Source organism: Heloderma suspectum, chromosome 3 (genome assembly GCF_057233095.1).
Source record: "Heloderma suspectum isolate Gila_16-S chromosome 3, 16-S_ref, whole genome shotgun sequence".
Classification (NCBI taxonomy): Eukaryota; Metazoa; Chordata; class Lepidosauria; order Squamata; family Helodermatidae; genus Heloderma; species Heloderma suspectum.
This window is the reverse complement of record NC_139460.1, coordinates 237,862,707-237,881,474: the sequence shown is the minus strand read 5'-3', so window position 1 is coordinate 237,881,474 and position 18,768 is coordinate 237,862,707. Positions and strand designations below refer to the sequence as shown.

The following is an 18,768-nucleotide window of genomic DNA, read 5'->3' as shown; positions in this document are numbered from 1 at the left end:
AAGAAAGTGTATCCCGATTAGCCTATTGATTCTATCTTCTTCTTTTGCAGCAAAGGAATACATAGACATGCAGGGGCTTCCTGCTCACACTGAAGCAAAATGGTGGGAAGGAATGGACAACTGATCATTGTCATGTCTGCTTTGCTAATGGAAAGGCACTAAATGGGCCAACCCTGCATTTTTCACAAACACTGCATATCTAATTCGCCAAACGTTATACACAGAACATTCCCCAAAATCAAGCACTCCAAACAGTGTGGTGTAGTGGCAAGAGTGTTGGACTAGGAGCTGGGAGATCTGGGTTCTAGTCCCCACTCGGCCATGGAAGCTCACTGGGTGACTTTGGGCCAGTCACAGACTCTCAGCCCAACCCACCTCACAGAGTTGTTGTTGTGAGGATAAAATGGAGAGGAGGATGATAATGTAAGCCGCCTTGGGTTCCTTGCAAGAGGAAAAAAGGCGGGGTATAAATGCAATAAAATAAAAAATAAAATAAAAAATAAAACAGGGGGGAGGAGCAATACACTCATCATTATTATCATTACTCCCTCTAATAGTCAGGTTGGAAGAGAAAATGGAGTTATCCAAAGGTAAGGGACTGATTTCTACATAAGACTTCCTAGACAGTAATATAAGAGTGTGTGTGTGTGTGTGTGTGAGAGAGAGAGAGGGGGGGGCGGGGGGGGGATAGATAGCCCAACAAGCAACTGTGAGCTTCCAGGATTGAGAGTATCGAGATTTTTTAAAATACTAGTATATTCACATTGAATTCCAGACAGGAATTCCTGTTTTTACTGCTATGTTTTGTTTGGGAGGAGCACACTACTGCCCAATCTTAAATATGCTAAAATACTGGATTTCTGCAGTATTTCTCCTGCATGTGCTATATGGGGGCATTTCTGGAGGAAGGCAATGAAATCTAAGGAAATCCTTTCTCTTTCCCACTCTCTGAAGCTACCATATGATTACATATTCAGGGGACTAGCAGCCAGCCCCAAACCGTAGCCCTCTAGCCTTATATAGCACAACAGAGGGAAGGCCTCAGAGAAGGATGGGAAAAGGGGGGAAAGATGTCTTTCCTTCCTCCCCATCTCACTCCCCTTGAGGCCTGAACTGCCCCTACAAGGTTCATGTTTCAGACTAGCTGGAAAACAGAATAAGAACATTCCTAGGTGGTGACAGTCCCACTTGTTCCCTCTAATAACAGTTTGGGATGGTTGCATGACTATTGCTTTGTAAGGTAGTGTTTTCTACAAATTCACGGGGCTCCATGGGAATGCATTAATATACAAGGGTTTAGCTGCTATCTCCGGTAGCTGCTTGGTGTAAATTCAGCCTAAATCTTATGCATGCTTACTCAGAAGTACGTTCCACTGAGTTAAATGGGTCTTACTCCCAGGTAAGTGTGCACAGGATTGCAGCCTTAATCTTAAAAATTCTACAAGAGATTTGCTTAAGTTCTGTTATGTTGACCCCTCTGAAAACAGATAGATATGGACCTCTTCTCGTGCAATGAGCTCATAGGATCTCCTTCTGAAATTATTGCACAGGTGTATGGATAAAGTTATTGAAACATCTCATCAAAATTAGTTCTCAGTGTACCTTTCTGGAGATACCAGAGCCAATATTCCTGGGGTATCCTATTCATAGATTCAGTTCCAGAGAAATTATATGCACAGTCAAATCCATTGTAACATCTGCACGTGCTCATTGGGGAAAAATGGCTTAACAATCATGATGTCATAATATGTCCATGTATCTTTTTATGCATTCAAGGTTGAGGCAACACAACTCAGGTTTGTTCTTCTTCCTCCTCCTGTTGCACAGAATATGTTCCTATCTCTAGAACCACTGTACTGCTCATTCACTTATGGAAGGCTAACGAGTACCTCAGTTTTCCATCAATGTTGCTAATTAATCACACAATGCCTTCAGTTCCACAATGGGATGAAAAATCTGACCAAGGTTCAACAGATTACTGAAATGTATGCTTGCAAATTACTGACAAACCCATTGAAGCAATTGGAGCTGCTTATGCTAAAATTCTGGATAGGATGTACCTCTGCAATATGGAACACATGTGATAGCCAGAATCATTTACCTTTAGAACATCGCGTTTTAGAGTTTTAAGATTTCCCTAGTTTTATGGCTGGGGGATCATTTTGAAAAGACTGCCCCTTATTCCAGAACACTGCAGCTCTGAAAAACATTGCAAATATTCTCTTACTTTAAAACTCTGCCATTCTATGCAATCTACTGAACAGATATATTAATTGCATACTTACACACTTGAAATGACCTATCAAACTTTACATCCAAACCTTTTATGCTTCAACCAGGAATTCTCAGCACTGTGTGTGGGGTGTGTGTGTGTGTGTGTGTGTATATATATATATATATATATATATACAGTAGGTAGACAGACAGACAGACAAACACTATATAGTTTAGCTTTCACAGTACGGAGGGACATCTCAATAAAATGATCAACCTATTTTAATCAGCATGTTTGTGTTTCCTCTAGCTTCGGTATAGGATGTACAATTTGCAAATGCCTTCATAGAAACACTTTCAGTTTACAGTATCAAGGCTATTTTGGGATACTAACGGCCCATAGATTATTAACCTAAAACGATGACAACTCATCTGCAGCCATAATGTTCCATTGTGTGCCAAAAGCCTCGTTGTGTCTCCATATTGCAAAATATACAGATTATTGAAGCAATGAAGTGTGACGGCTCCTACAGAGCTGTTATGGTTTCCTCTAGAAACACCTACTAGGGGTTCCTTTAATGCGCAAATCAGTGCCACTATAGAAGTTAATGGCTACTACTTGGGGATGCATTATTCCATGGATCACCGGCATAATAGACCATTATGGCTCTGGCCTTCTATGTTTCTGCAGCAAAGAAGCAGGCACTTGAGAAAAATAGGACTTTATAATTAAAGTCCCAAAGCAGCCAGATTTAAAGAAAAAATGCTGCTGGAAGGTCTCATGTAATTTTAGAAAAAAAGAGCAAATATAACCTATTCTACATAATGGCACAAATTTCTACCCTGACAAGCCTCAGAGAAATGAGATTTAAGGATGGAGAGTGAAGGGAGCTAATTTTCCGCAAAGTCATTCTAAAGAATTATACCAAAAAAAATTGGAAGAATAAAACAAAACAAACAAAAACGTAAAGAAGAACCTTGTAAACAACTTTACCATTAATAAAATACAAACAGACGGAGGGGGAGAGAGAATCTTTCATTTGTCGACAATGTCATACATGCATGCACACCAAACTATTTAGTGAACAAGCAAACACATTTTCTTAACCTATCTAACTTGTGAGATTGTTAAGACTGAAAGCTGAACCTGCCTGCATGTACATTTATTAGTTTTGGATCCCTGGGGCTCTTTTAAGCATTAACAACCTTTAAGTTATCACAAAAACTATAGCTAAGTAGTGACAGTCTCTCTCCTTCTCTCCTTTTTAATCCCTTTAATTTCCCTCCTTCCAACCCAAATACCTTTGGGCTTCTTCGCTCACGTATCTTGACATCTTCCATCTATTTAATGAAATCAGGCTTAAAGCAGCGCAGTTGCCTGCTCCCTGCTGCTATTACTAGAATCCTGACGGGTCCCCTGCTGTGTGCTTCCCTTTCTCTATGTCTAAGAAAAACTTTGCTCTCTTCCTTTCCAACAAAAGCCGACTGCCACCCATCTGTCTCTCTTTAAGTGTGTAGGCTCATCCCACTCCTTTCTTCTGCTCAAAACTCAATGAGCATGTTTATATCCTTTTAAGAATGGCCACTGGCTGCACTCATCACGCTGGATATCTTTACTGTTGTTTATGATCCAGTTTTCCAGAGCTAAATTGTTTTTATAGACAATAATATAATCTAGTTCACAATAAAGCTAGTCCCTGAGCTGAGCCAGTCCCCAACCAATTGTGCCAATTGGTTTGGGGGCAAGGGGAGAATCAAACCCACTCATTTGTCCCATCTGCCTTCCTACACATATGACTGGCATTATTGCCTATTTTCTAACAGGGCTCTAGATGCGCAATCCCAGCAGCTGAATCAGGGGGAGAACTGTGCATACACCACTCACTTGCCTTGAGGGTTTCTCATGAATAGGCTGCTTGCATGCATTTGCCCCCTTGCTGGATCAGGGCACCCAAGCCCTGTCAGAAGGGGAAAGAAGGTAGTGTCCTAAGACAACAAAATAATGAGCAATGTTCTAGAAAGGGGGAAAAGTCGAACAAGAGAAGCAACAACAGAACAAGTGAGAAGTATCTAACACTATAGCAGGGAAAACCTGGCATAAAGAGAGCAATTCTTCTAAGCTATGGAAAACAGAGAACTGAGCATGCAGGAGCTTATCCAACACCATACAGCAGCCTTCCCCAACCTGGTGCCCTCCAGATGTGTTCAGACCATACTTCCCTGCATCCCCAGGCAGCCATGCTGGCTGGGGGATGCTGGGAATTGTATTCCAACACATCTGGAGGGCACCAGGTTGGGGAAGGCTGCTATAGGGCATGCATACTAGATAGGAACCCTCCTTTGGGGAAGGAGAGCGTCAGTTCCCAGCTAAAGCCCTAGCTCTGCACAGACACAGGATCCCGTCAGTGTGGCTGCACAAAGATCATGAAGTAGAAACACTTCATCTATAGAACTGCCCTCCCAATCCAACTCTGCTTCAGTCATGTTGGCTCAGCTACTACACTTCGATCAGTGTGGGCCAAGGAACTGTGTTAGTTGTTCCGAATACAACAAAAGGATCATCTTTTACAGAAGCAACAATTAAAACATTTCACTTCCAAATTCAAAATCTGACTCAGCTGAACTGCTGACATCCAACTTCTCAGCAATTACAAATTCGGGGAGTATTATTCAATATGGGCCCTCTCCAGAGTTGTCACTGTATTTTGTTGTTGTTCAGTCATTCAGTCGTGTCCGACTCTTCGTGACCCCATGGACCATAGCACACCAGGCCTTCCTGTCCTGCGCTCTCTCCCGGAGTGTGCTCAAGTTCATGTTCATTGCATCTGGTGATGCTATCTAGCCATCTCATCCTCTGTCATCCCCTTCTCCTTTTGCCTTCAGTCTTTCCCAGCATAAGGGTCTTTTCCAGTGACTTTTCTCTTCGCATTAGGTGGCCAAAATATTTGAGCTTCTGCTTCAGTATCTGTCCTTCCAATGAGCACTCAGGGTTGATTTCCTTTAGGATGGACTGATTTGACCTTCTTGCAGTCCAGGGGACTCGTAAGAGTCTTCTCCAGCACCACAGTTGGAAAGCATCAATTCTTCAGTGCTCAGCCTTCCTTATAGTCCAGCTCTCACAGCCATACGTTACTACTTGGAAAACCATAGCTTTGATTATACGAACCTTTGTCGGCAAGGTGATGTCTCTGCTTCTTACTATGCTGTCTAGGTTGGCCATAGCTTTCCTCCCAAGGAGCAAGCGTCTTTTAATTTCATGGCTACAGTCACCGTCTGCGGTGATCTTGGAGCCCAAGAAAGTAAAATCTGTCACTGCTTCCATTTCTTCCCCTTCTATATGCCAGGAAGTGATGGGGCCAGATTTTAACAGGTTGAAAACCTGAGTTTTGCCATGATGGGTAAAATTAATGAGTTCTAATTTAAGGCATTAATATCTTTTTCAGTCATCTTCATTATAACCACTTTAATATACATTTTTAGTTTCATTTTTAAAATTATTTATTTTTATTTATTTATTAAATTTATTAATCGCCCATCTGACTGGTCACCCAGCCACTCTGATTATTTAATTATGATTATTTAAGGCCAAAGATTCAGAAATATATTTACAGTTCTCAAATAATAAGGTAAAATTACATTATGATAAGATCCTCCACATGCTAATAAGATATAATAATGTAATGCAAATATTAGGGCCATTGTAGGCAGGAGGTGGAGCGGCACTATAAACTCATCTTTCCTTATCATGCTGGCTAGAACTGATGGGAGTTGTAGCTTGAAATATTTGGATGACAGCAGGCTAGGGATGAAACTTGGGTTAGAAACTTGGTCTTGGATCCTTAAAGATGTGGGATTAAGACCAAAATCCATCACGGGCTTACTGACTAGTGATAAATTCAATGGATGAATGAAGCTGCCTTCTGCTTTTAACTTCCCCAGTACTGAAGCATGTAAAGCCTTCATGCCATATAACAGCCTTCCCCAACCGGTGCCCTCCAGATGTCATTGGCCATGCTGGCAAGGCATGATGGGAGTGACTACAACACATTTGGTGGGAACAGGTTTGGGGAGGGCTGCCATAGAATATAGTTAAGGTATAAACACATGTGGGATTTATGACTTGGGCACCATTTGTACTAATGACAATAATCCTGTCTTCAGCACTTGTTGACTCCTCTTACATACACAAGTCATTGCTTTGTCATAAGTAAATTATTATTGGATTGTAAGCCTGAGGGAAGGAACTGTCTTCTTTTTAATTATTGTCTGTAAACCACTTCTGGAGACCTTTTGGTTGAGAAGGATAAAAATTCTTTAAATAAATAAATAAAAATAAGTAGTCATGGCATGTACGTACAAAGTGCTTCAGAACTCTCCTTTCATTTTCTTCTTCTTTTTTCTCTTTTTACTCTATTTCCCAAATACAAAGACATACAAACAAAAATGCATCATATTTAAGTCTAGTTATTGGCAGTGTGTTTAACAACACCCCCCCCCCCCACTTTACATTGGCTGCTTTGAGGTTTTCTTTACAATTAAAAACAAATTGTATTAATAGTGCAATCCTGTATGCGTCTACTCAGAAGCAAACTCAAAGGAATTCAGTACGACTTACTCCCAGGTAAGTGTTCATAGGATTGTAGCCTTAGGGCACAATCCTATGCATGTTTAGATAGAAAAAGCATGCTGGGAGTTGTAGAACTTTTTTCTGTCTAGAGATGTATAGGATTGCATCCAGAGTCTTCCATAATCTGAGGAAAGGCTTTGACAAATGTTGCTGCGTATGTCCCTGGGTTGTATATGAAATAAAATCATAATGTATTTCATGAAAATCAGATATTTTGAATTTATCTTTAGCTAACTTCGGTTGGTATGTCAGCGTTTCTGCTGTGGTTATTTTGCCAAAGTTCCATGTACCAAGAATTCAATCTTAGAAGTTCTGCGGTTTCCCCATTTTTAGCTGTTATCCTGCCAGTTGCCATCAGCATGATCATGATTAATTCCTTAGATGTCACTTTTGCATTTTGTTCGACCCATATTGTTAATAGAGATAATGCTGATGCAAGATATCCTTTGATTTTTCAAGGCATAACAGTTTGCATTCCCTGTAATCTTGTATTCCCTCTTCTGTTTAGTTGTTGTTGTTTTTTTTTAAAAAAACATCAAATACCCATCCAACTTTGAGACTTGTCAGAGTTCTACGTTTTCCCTTGACCTGTGACTCCAAGACTGATACTGAAGCTTACAAGAAGACTTACTCCCTTATCTACTAAAGACCCCATCAATTCACTATAGCAATTGAGGAAAATACAGATTTTGGCTCTGTTACAGAGCATCAGGTATGTTTTATCAGTTATTACTTGTAATAATAGACATGGAATAAGGAAATTTAAAGGAGGAAAGAAGGGAAGTGAAAAGCAAGGGAGAAAGGGGAAGATATACCCAACTGAATGCAGAGTTCCAGAGAATAGCAAGGAGAGACAAGAAGGCCTTCTTAAATGAACAATGCAAAGAAATCGAGGAAAACAACAGAATGGGAAAGACTAGAGATCTCTTCAAGAAAATCGGAGATCTCAAGAGAACGTTTTGTGCAAAGACTGGCATGATAAAGGACAAAGAAGGCAGGGACCTAACAGAAGCAGATGAGATTAAGAAGAGGAGGAAAGAATACACAGAAGAACTATACAGGAAAGATCTGAATGTCCCTGATAACCATGATAGTGCGGTCACTGAACTTGAGCCGGACATCCTCGAGAGTGAAGTCAAGTGGGCCTTAGGAAGCATTACTAACAAGAAAGCTAGTGGAGATGACAGTCTTCCAGCTGAGCTATTTAAAATCCTAAAAGATGATGCTGTTAAAGTGCTGCATTCAATATGCCAACAAATTTGGAACACTCAACAATGGCCGCAAGACTGGAAAAGGTCAGTTTACATTCCAATTCCAAAGAAGGGCAATGCCAAAGAGTGTTCAAACTACCGCACAATTGCGCTCATTTCACATGCCAGCAAGGTTATGCTCAAAATCCTACAAGCTAGGCTTCAGCAGTATGCGAACTGAGAACTACCGGAAGTACAAGCTGGGTTTAGAAGAGGCAGAGGAATTAGAGATCAAATCGCCAACATTCGCTGCATCATGGAGAAAGCAAGAGAATTCCAGAAAAACGTCTATTTCTGCTTCATTGACTACGCTAAAGCCTTTGATTGTGTGGATCACAACAAACTGTGGCAAATTCTTAAAGTGATGGGAGTACCAGACCACCTGACCTGTCTCCTGAGAAACCTGTATGGGGGTCAAGAAGCAACAGTAAGAACCAGACATGGAACAACCGATTGGTTCAAAATTGGGAAAGGAGTACGACAAGGCTGCATATTGTCACCCTGCTTATTTAACTTATATGCAGAGTACATCATGAGAAATGCCGGGATGGATGAATCAGAGGTCGGAATTAAGATTGCTGGGAGAATTATCAACAACCTCCGATATGCAGACGATACCACCCTAATGGCAGAAAGTGAAGAGGATCTCAAGAGCCTCTTGTTGAGGGTGAAAGAGGAGAGTGCAAAAGCTGGTTTGAAACTCAACATTAAAAAAACTAAGATCATGGCATCTGGCCCCATCACTTCCTGGCATATAGAAGGGGAAGAAATGGAAGCAGTGACAGATTTTACTTTCTTGGGCTCCAAGATCACCGCAGACGGTGACTGTAGCCATGAAATTAAAAGACGCTTGATCCTTGGAAGGAAAGCTATGGCAAACCTAGACAGCATAGTAAGAAGCAGAGACATCACCTTTCCGACAAAGGTCCGTCTAATCAAAGCTATGGTTTTCCCAGTAGTAACGTATGGCTGTGAGAGCTGGACTGTAAGGAAGGCTGAGCACCGAAGAATTGATGCTTTCCAACTGTGGTGCTGGAGAAGACTCTTACGAGTCCCCTGGACTGCAAGGAGGTCAAATCAGTCCATACTAAAGGAAATCAACCCTGAGTGCTCATTGGAAGGACAGATACTGAAGCTGAAGCTCCAATATTTTGGCCACCTAATGCGAAGAGAAAACTCCCTGGAAAAGACCCTGATGCTGGGAAAGACTGAAGGCAAAAGGAGAAGGGGACGGCAGAGGATGAGATGGCTAGATAGCATCACGGATGCAATGAATATGAACTTGAGCACGCTCCGGGAGACAGCGCAGGACAGGAAGGCCTGGCGTGCTATGGTCCATGGGGTCACGAAGAGTCGGACACGACTGAACGACTGAACAACAACAACAACATTCACAACAGCTGCTTCCTCATAAGTCCAAAGGGACAGTGATACTAAGCACTAGCAAACAGCAACAAAAGTTTCCTTACCAGAGTCCATAATCTCGTACAGCCTTCCCCAACCTGGTGCCCTCCAGATGTTTTAGACAGAAACATAGGAAGCTGCCTTATACAGAGTCAGACCATTAATCCATCTAAGCCCAGTATCCTTGACACTGACTGGCAGCAGCTGTCCAGGTTTTCAGGCAAGAGTTTTTCCAGCTCTACCTGGAGAGGGCAGGAATTGAACCTGAGCTATGGCCCTTCTTCAACTAGGAGACTTCAACTCCCATCAGCCCCAGCCAGTATGGCCAATGTTCAGAAATCCTGGGAGCTGTCTCCAAAATATCTGACAGGCATCAGGTTGGAGAAGGCTGATTTAGTGCATCAATATGCTCTTTGACTAAGTTTGCCTGTTGTTAGACATCATTCATTCATGCTTTTTCTGAAGTGGTACAATCTTGTGGGCCTGTGCTTCCTCAGAATGCATGTGGCAGAATGCCAAACCACTCCATGTTAAAATACCCTCTACATGAAAAGCTAAAATGTCCACGAGAAGGTTCCAGCCCATCTGTCCCCTGACTTTTTCATTTTTCAGTACTTTAGCTGCTTGTTTGCCAGCAGCACCATCCATCCTGTGACAGTACTGGACCTCGTCGCATCTGAATTAGCTCCAACCCCTATCGTCGTGATGGTTTTATCAAGCATAAACGAGTCTGTGACCATATAATAAACTGTGATTAATTGATTGATCAAGCAGAGCAAGATTACAAAATTTGATGAGGTAGAGATCATGATCACTTGTGCTAGAGGGGGCAGCCACGTTTTAAAAACACAAAAAAAGGGGGAGTAGCACCAAAGGGTCAGGTGCGGGGAAGACAAAGACTCACAATGATGTGCAAAACAGAACATTAAGAGAGCAGTCCTGTATTGCTTTCTCAATGACAGTGTCTGAGATGCCATAGATAGCTGACGATCCCCTCCTTCATGTCCATACACAGAGCTGCGAGCATGGAGGAGATCTGATCATGGATCTTCCCTCCCACATCCCCTCCCAGCTGCTGCGGAAAGCTTCTCTTATGAGGTCACAACTGCAACTTCGTAAGAGAAGTCGGAGAGGGAGAAAAAGGGGCGTGCTGGCGGGAGGGGAGGGGAGAAACCAGCATTTGCAGAATCCTATGGCTTCTCCAGTCCTCTCCCTGACCACCGAAACGTGAGCTATCTGAACGTGCTCAGAGAGCCATCTAGCTGCTTTTTGCAAGTTACACATAGGAATAGAGGCAAAATCACCTCCATCCTCCTCCTTCCCTGCCTGGTTCTTGAGTGTGCAGTCCATAGGATTGCACTCTTACTGTATTATTTGTTGTTGTTGTTGTTCAGTTATTCAGTCGTGTCCGACTCTTCGTGACCCCATGGACCATAGCACGCCAGGCCTTCCTGTCCTGCGCTCTCTCCCGGAGCGTGCTCAAGTTCATATTCATTGCATCAGTGATGCTATCTAGCCATCTCATCCTCTGCCATCCCCTTCTCCTTTTGCCTTCAGTCTTTCCCAGAACCAGGGTCTTTTCCAGGGAGTTTTCTCTTCGCATTAGGTGGCCAAAATATTGGAGCTTCAGCTTCAGTATCTGTCCTTCCAATGAGCAGTCAGGGTTGATCTTCTTCAGGAGCATGAAAAAGGACACATTTTTATAATAAAAATATCTTATTCCACTATCTTCTTGAGTTCACTTGGACCATGTTGTGCTACAACAAGTTGGTGGTATAAGATATTCCGGAAACAAAAATACGTGTTTCCCTTTTTATGAGCCTGAAGGTGTCACATTGAAATATGTTGTGTGTACAAATAAACGTTCTACTTTCGAATATTGCTTTGAGGGTTCATCTTCCATTTCTTTGGGGTTGTTGACCATTTCTTGAAACACCCTCAGTGGGAAGAGACTATCATATGGTCGGAAGGATTCCTTTGGGGCAACAATAAAGGATTTAGTCTGGATTGAAACTGGATTGGAACAACAGCCAATAATTAATTTATCCAGGTCTGTCTTCCCAAGCACAGCCTGAAGGTCTATTTACATTAGAAAAGAATTCCCTACACCTAGTTTGAAACTTGATCAGTTAGGGTTCTTCCAGATAGACGCTAGTACTACTGATCAAAAGGCATCATGCAGCTATTCCAGCTTTCTTCCTTTAACAGATTGTTTGTTGTAAGCAAAAGACAGAAAAAGTTGTGGTAGGAAAACACAGGAGGATTACAATGGAAGACTGCATCATCTGGACCCTCCTGTACATTTCTGTGATGATGGCAGGGTGATTGCATAGTAAGAGGCTCATCTAGAAGACCCTTAGAGCTGAGAAGATTTAGGTGGACCACATACAGAAAACATTACACTAAAGAAGGGATAAAGTAACTCACAAATAATCCTATGCCTTGCTTCTATGCTTTCAAGTACTCATATGTGACCTGGATAGAGGCCCTCATCTTTTCCAAATGAATACAAACCTAAACTTAGGAATTAATCTTGCATGCCACCTTGGGAAGTTTTCCCCTAAAAGTAGCCTGTAACTCTTTTAACTAAATAAATAATAGTTCTGAAGGAAAGTATAATACCATCAAGTCTCTCTCACATTAAAACTTCAAAACAAGAAAACAGGGGCATGGGGAGTACATCACATGGGAGGCTGTAAAAACAAAACAAATCAATATCTTCCTCAAACTTTATCAAATTTACTGAGGACAGCCACATAGTTTAATAAAATAGAAAAATACAAATAAAATTGTTATGATAGGGACTCAGAGGTATTCTCTGGCTTCCACCCAAACAGACACAGCATCTTATAAAAGAAACATAAGCAATTTATTCTCCAATAAAAACATAATTGAGGACCAGAGCCTCTAACTACATGCAGGCATTTTAACAGCAACCAGCACCACCAGGGTTCTTCCCACCCTGCCCCTGGGAGACTGATGGCCCTTCCTCCAAACCCTTCACTCACAACATTACTTCTTGTAAGTACTATACTATCACGGCCACAAAATACTTGCAATGTACAATCTGGCCATTACATTAAGACTTCATTTTCACCCCGAAAGAGAAAACTAGGTGAATAAACGTTACAAATATATAAAAACAATGGCTTGGATCCTAAGATAAGTTAACTTAAGGAAGTTCACAGAAGGAAAGTTTTCCGTCCCCTTCCTCACCCCTGCAGCCACTTGCGATCCCTGAGGGGATTTTTCTTCCATGAACTTCCTTAAGTTAATCTATTTTAGGATCCAAGCCAATGTTTGTCAGGGGAAAAGTGCAACAACACATAATAGTCATAAATGCCCACCATGCAGGCAAAAACAAGATCTTGGAGAATAGATTTCCAAATTGTATTTTTGACACCATGGAAACTTCCACCAATGGAAGAGGAAGGCATCTCTAATCTCGTCACTTCTATCATCATTCAAAAAAATAAGTTGCTGGTATTAACATTCAAAGTGCTGGTATTAACATTCAAAGCCCTTAACAACTTGGGGCCACGTTATCTGAAGGATAGCCTCCTCCCTTAGGTGCCTGCCCGGACCGTAAGATCATCCTCAGTTGTCCTTCTCCATGAGGCCCTACCAAAAGAAGTGAGGCAGGTGGCTACCAGGAAGAGGGCTTTTTCTGCTGTGGCACCCTGGCTGTGGAATGAGCTCCCTAGAGAGGTTCACCTGGCACCTATGTTGGATTCCTTCCAGTGCCAACTGAAGACGTTTTTATTCTCCCAGGCATTTTAGCATTTTAGCTTCCTAGGCTTTTAGTTTTGTTGTTTTAAATCTGTATTTTAAATCTCTGCATTGCTGCGAGGTTTCATTCTGGTTGCATTGTTATATTGTGGTTTTAATGCATTTGTATTTTATATTGTTTTTAATCTGCGCTTTTTGGTTTTAATTTTTGTGAACTGCCCAGAGAGCTTCAGCTATTGGGCAGTATAGAAATGAAATAAATAAATAAGTTGCTCACAGCAGCTGGAAAAGCTAAACAATGGCATGTCTTGCTTATGAAATATATTTAAAACAGGATTTATATTTTTCTTATTCATGTGTTTAACTGATCGCCTCACACTTGTGTAACTGCTATGCTTGCACCAGGCAGGTCATACTCCATTCACTGCTTATGGGAAGCTAATTTTGTTTCCGTAATGGAAGGAAACAAGAGGGAATTGAATCCTGGTTTATTATATGAAAACAAGCTTAATATGCCTAGAATCATTTCTGCCCAAAGTTTTTGAACTCTGCTTATACCTTTATATCTTGCAAGAAGACCCCAATACTGTCAGCTCTTGTCCTTCACAAAGAAGAACTCTGTTAAAAGGGTTCTCCTGTCTCCCAGGTGGATTGCTACCCTCTCATCATGGGAATCTCTTTCTAAGAGCTGAGATTCAGGGGTCTGTTATACTGGCAGATTTGCTTATTAGAAAAATGTGGTAAGCAGACTTAGTGCATAGGAATTTGCCTTCCAGGAGAAAGGTTGTGGACATCACAAGAAAGCAGATAACCTGTTACAGCCTGCTGGGGAGGAGTAAATGGTCATGGTACCTGTGGATATTAATTAATTAGGAAATATAGTTTAGAGGTCCCAGCAGATCAATTTACAACACAATCCTATGAATGTCTACTCAGAAATATGTCCCATTGAGCTCAATGGAATTTACTTCCAAGAAAGGCTGAATATTATTGCAGCCTCAGACTGTAAATCAGGACTAGCCTGAGCTCTTCTTACATTTGTATTATAAATGAATATATGAAACCCCCACACTGGGTATGCAAATCCTACCACAGTAGACATACTTCCCATGGTAGTTCCTGCAACTACAGTGCAGTGCAGTGATTTTGTAAATGCACCCTTAAGCTGCCACCCGGATATGTTTCTCTGAAGCTCTGACAGATTTAAAATTTACACGAGAACATAAAACAAACTTGCATAAGGATGAAAATCAAAGGATGCCCTTCTCCATGTACCTCCCTCAGACATTAGGGAAGGGAATTTTCAGCTGAGCCAGCCCAGCTAGGGAATGCCCTCCCCGAGGAAACTCACCTGGCACCAATGTTAGTATCCTTTAGATGCCAGTCAGAAACCATTTTTATTCACCTATGCATTTTTTTATTCCACTAGTAACCTATAACCCAACTGTATCTTTGTGATATCCAGAACAACTGTTTTCTTAATCTGTGTAAATGTTCCTGGTATGTACCTAACCTAACACCATAGCCAACAGGGTTCGACAACCTTGCTCATCCCCTCACCATGGTAAGAGGTCAGCCAGACTACTGAGGAAGAGGAGCCCAAGGCTTCCTCCTAATGCCAGAGCTGGATAAGGAGATGGATGATCCCTGCTCCCTTCCCAGCCCCAGACATGGATAGAAGCCTGCTCTGGGTGTAAGCAGAGAGCCAAAACCAAACCTCTGCCTTCCCCTATGGGTCCTAACTGGAGAAAGACACTGCTTGTGTCTGGTGGGTCACTGGATCTTCACCCACCCAGCAGGCACAGAAGAAGAAAACTGGCATGCCTCCACCACCCCTCATCAGCTCCAAGCTGGAGGGGGGTGACCGAGGCACCTCTGCTTGCTCCTGACCTCATGCTGTGTTTCAAAGTTGCAGTACCAGGTACTTTGGGTCATCACTAAACATTTGTCTACTTTTAGTTGCCAACAATGCCAGTGTAGCTAGTGCCACATCCTTGGTGTTACTTGGACTTTTGATAATCAGACTGGCAAAAAATGAACTCTAACGTTTTCAAAGACAGACAGGAAAAAAATGTACACGGCTATGGAAGTACTGTTAGGATCAGGGCCGGCCCAAGACATTTTGCTGCCTGAGGCGAAGAACAAGACAGTACCTTCTCCTATTCCATATTCAAAAGCTAACACACTGGTGACAGAACAGCCCTGTCTACCACACTTGAAGGCAGCAGGCTGGCTTATGGCAGGCCACTTTGGCACACATCTCTCTCATTCATCACCTCGCACCCATATCCCAGCATCTGCTTGCTAAGGCAACTGCTGCACTCTGCCTATTGGTAGAGCTGGTCCTGGTCAGCATTCAAATGAGGTCAAAGAACACACAGGAATTCCTTGTAATATGCAGTACAATTGTTTACTTGGTGGTGGTGGGGGGGTTCATTGCAAACAATACAGCTTCTGAAAATAAGTTCTATAAAATTATGGCAACACATATAGTGTCCCAAAACAATGCATTTGTGCCAAATGCAACATGCTTTATACAGAATGGCTATCTTTTAATCATGGTCATTATGATTTTATCTGTTTGGCATCTCTTCTTTTTTAGGCAGGGCCAGCTTATTTTTGTGAACCATCCAGAGAGCTTTGGCTATTGGGTGGTATAGAAATGTAATAAATAAATACACACATAAATAAATGTATGAACAATTGTCCATACCAAAATAAAAAATGGGAGTCCACACATTTTAATCCAGGGCATCAGCATGAATACTTGGGGACAAGAGGAAAGGGGGGGGGGGTGAGAATAGACTTTCCCGCCTCTCTTTTCCTAACCTTGACTCAAACAAGAAATTCTTCCCAATTCAGATCCTGTGGTCAAGTCACACAGTTTCTCCAAAAAGGAACACTGGGCTTGAAAAAGACTTTGCACTTACCTTCTACACTAACCTTCCCCAATGCGGTCTACACTCTCTCCTTCTTCCTGTCATTGTGATTTGAAAGTGTTCCATGAAATCTGAACAGAGTCTGCCCAGCCGAGAAAATGTTCCTGTCAAACTCACACATCCAGGTATTAAAAGGCACAGGGATTTACTACAATGTCTGGTGTTGGCCACACATTCCTCTTGCCCCAAGGAAAAATACGTAATCGATAGCTTCTCTGAGTTAGTTTATTTTGAACTGCCTGTCATCTAAGAAAGGGGGAATGAAAAGCATCCGAGATCCAGCCTTACTACAGAATAGGTTTTGCATAATATCTAGCAGCACTGGCTAATTTCCACTATGGAATCCACTGCAGGTCAGACTAAGTAAAATCCCTTAATGGTGCCACAAAAAACTTCTAAGAGGGTTTTTTTTAATGTGGAAAGAAGAAAAATGTGCACATTTTCTCTCACTCATTCTGTGTATATGTGTGTGTGTGTGCGCGCGCGCATGAGCATGCACAAGCGCTCTGTCTGTATGTGTGGTGGAAAATAAAGCAACTTCCCTAGGGGAAAAATCCTTTGCAAAAGTCTCTCACACAGAGCTTGTCAGAGGAAACATCTGTTGTCCCCTGTGGAGGCTGAAAGACTAGGGAGGCAGTGATGACTTCAGCCAAAAACTAAATTATTATTATTATTAATAATAATAACAAGAACAGAAAAGAAATGAAAAGAAAAGAAAACACTACAGTGAATGTTTCCTTGCAAGACAGCACTTCTAAATGTGATTCCCCACACCCCACCCCCATGTCAGAATATGTAGAATGAGCAATTAACTCTCGATGCTTGGAACTCAAAGCTATAAGGGGTTAAATTGGTTTTGAAGCCTACAGCCTATGAAAATGGAAACATCGCAAAATGGACTAATGGCTCTTGTAAGAGAAAACATCTGTTCGTGTTATAAGGTCAGCAGGAAATGAACACTATTTACTTTGTCCTTATTGGTTAAGTCTATGCTCCTTGAAAGAGAACCACACATGTCTTAACTTAGTGTTAATGAAACTTATGAAAACCTTCCAATTGCCTTTCAAGTAGCCATCCACCTAACAACAACATGCTTTATCATGACATTTTGTGTAGTAACTCTTAGCCATAGAACAGCCTTCCCTAACCTGGTGCCCTCCAGATGTGTTGGACTACAATTTCCAACATCCCCCAGTCAGCATGCTGGCTGGAGGATGCTGGAAGTTGTAGTCCAACACATCTGGTGGGCACCAGGTTGGGGTAGGCTGCCATAGATTAAGCTTGTCTATTCTTCTTTGCTCACACCTTCCTCAATTCACAGAATAGCACACTCTTAACTGTCCCCATTTTGTTTATTATGAAAAATCTTCTGAATATCTCTTTACAATCTGCTCAGCAGTTATACACAAAAACTCCTGCTGTATTTCTATCTTATCTCAAAGCCTATCAAAGGACAAGGCACTGTCAGTTTCCACACTTTCAAGTGGCAGTCAAAGAGTATTTTCACTCAAGGGAGCTGTGGAAAAAAAATGTTGCTAACCCCCCAAAAGTTAACTTGGAGGCAAAAAAGAAGTTTCTTCTAGAAAATATGCAGAGGTAGGTACACAACAAAGATTAAAATACTGTCTGCTTCATTTGCTGACAAAAATGCAACTTTGAGGAGCAGGGTATCTCTTTTCCAACTGCCTGTCAAAGATTTTCAGCAGATTGTCTATATTCCCTCAGTAGTTCTTCAGAAGCACACTGGCACTGCTTGGGGGTTGGTGGAGGGGGGTTGGTGGTATTTTTTTATTATTATTACTAGTTTAACAAAATTAACAACTGTGGAATGTATGTGGCTTTGTGCCCAATCACACTTCCTGTGATCCAAGAGAGATGTCCCACAGGAAACTATGATATAAAACTACAAGTATGAATCAAGATTTGTTTTATAAACAGGAGATAACAATTTACCTACCTTCTAGCAATAAAAAAACCTTTTTATTAAAAATTAAGGAATATGAATTTAGTTTTAAACAATTTATGTTTTAAAAACTATTCCTAGCTTTAATAAATGTATTCAATTATATAAATAAAGATATGACTCAGTCTAATAAATGTATTGGTAAATTTTAGCTTGTTTTCCCTCCTATAATCAGAAAAGAAAAACTGGTGGCCAAATATAGATGACAAATGTTTAAAAAAATGAAGTCAAATGATAGAATTGGTAGACAACATGCTTTGTATACAGAAGATACCATGTTCAGTCGCTGGCATCTCCTATTTAAAGGATCAGGTGGTGTGAAAAATTTTGCCCAAGACCCTGGAGAGTCACTACCAGTCAGAGAAGACAATCTTGGGCTAAATGGGCAAATAGTCGGACTTGGCATAAGACAGATTACTATAATTTCTTGCCTACTGTTGTTGTTGTTGTTCTTCTTCTTCTTCTTCTTCTTCTTCTTATTATTATTATTAACACTTCTATACTGCCCAATAGCTGAAGCACTTGGGGCAGTTCACAACAATTAAAACCATAAAATACAACATGATAAATACATGTAAAAGTTCAAAAGTTTCAAGCTATAGTATAAAATAATAACCAAATAGAAAATAAGAAAAGGTCTTC

At 41.4% G+C, this 18,768-nt stretch overlaps 1 protein-coding gene across 12 annotated transcripts in view; it reads right to left on the bottom strand.

Moving 5' to 3' along the window:
- CTBP2 (C-terminal binding protein 2) overlaps positions 1–18,768 on the bottom strand; it is a 289,621-nt gene that overhangs the window by 148,963 nt on the left and 121,890 nt on the right. The window lies entirely within an intron of this gene.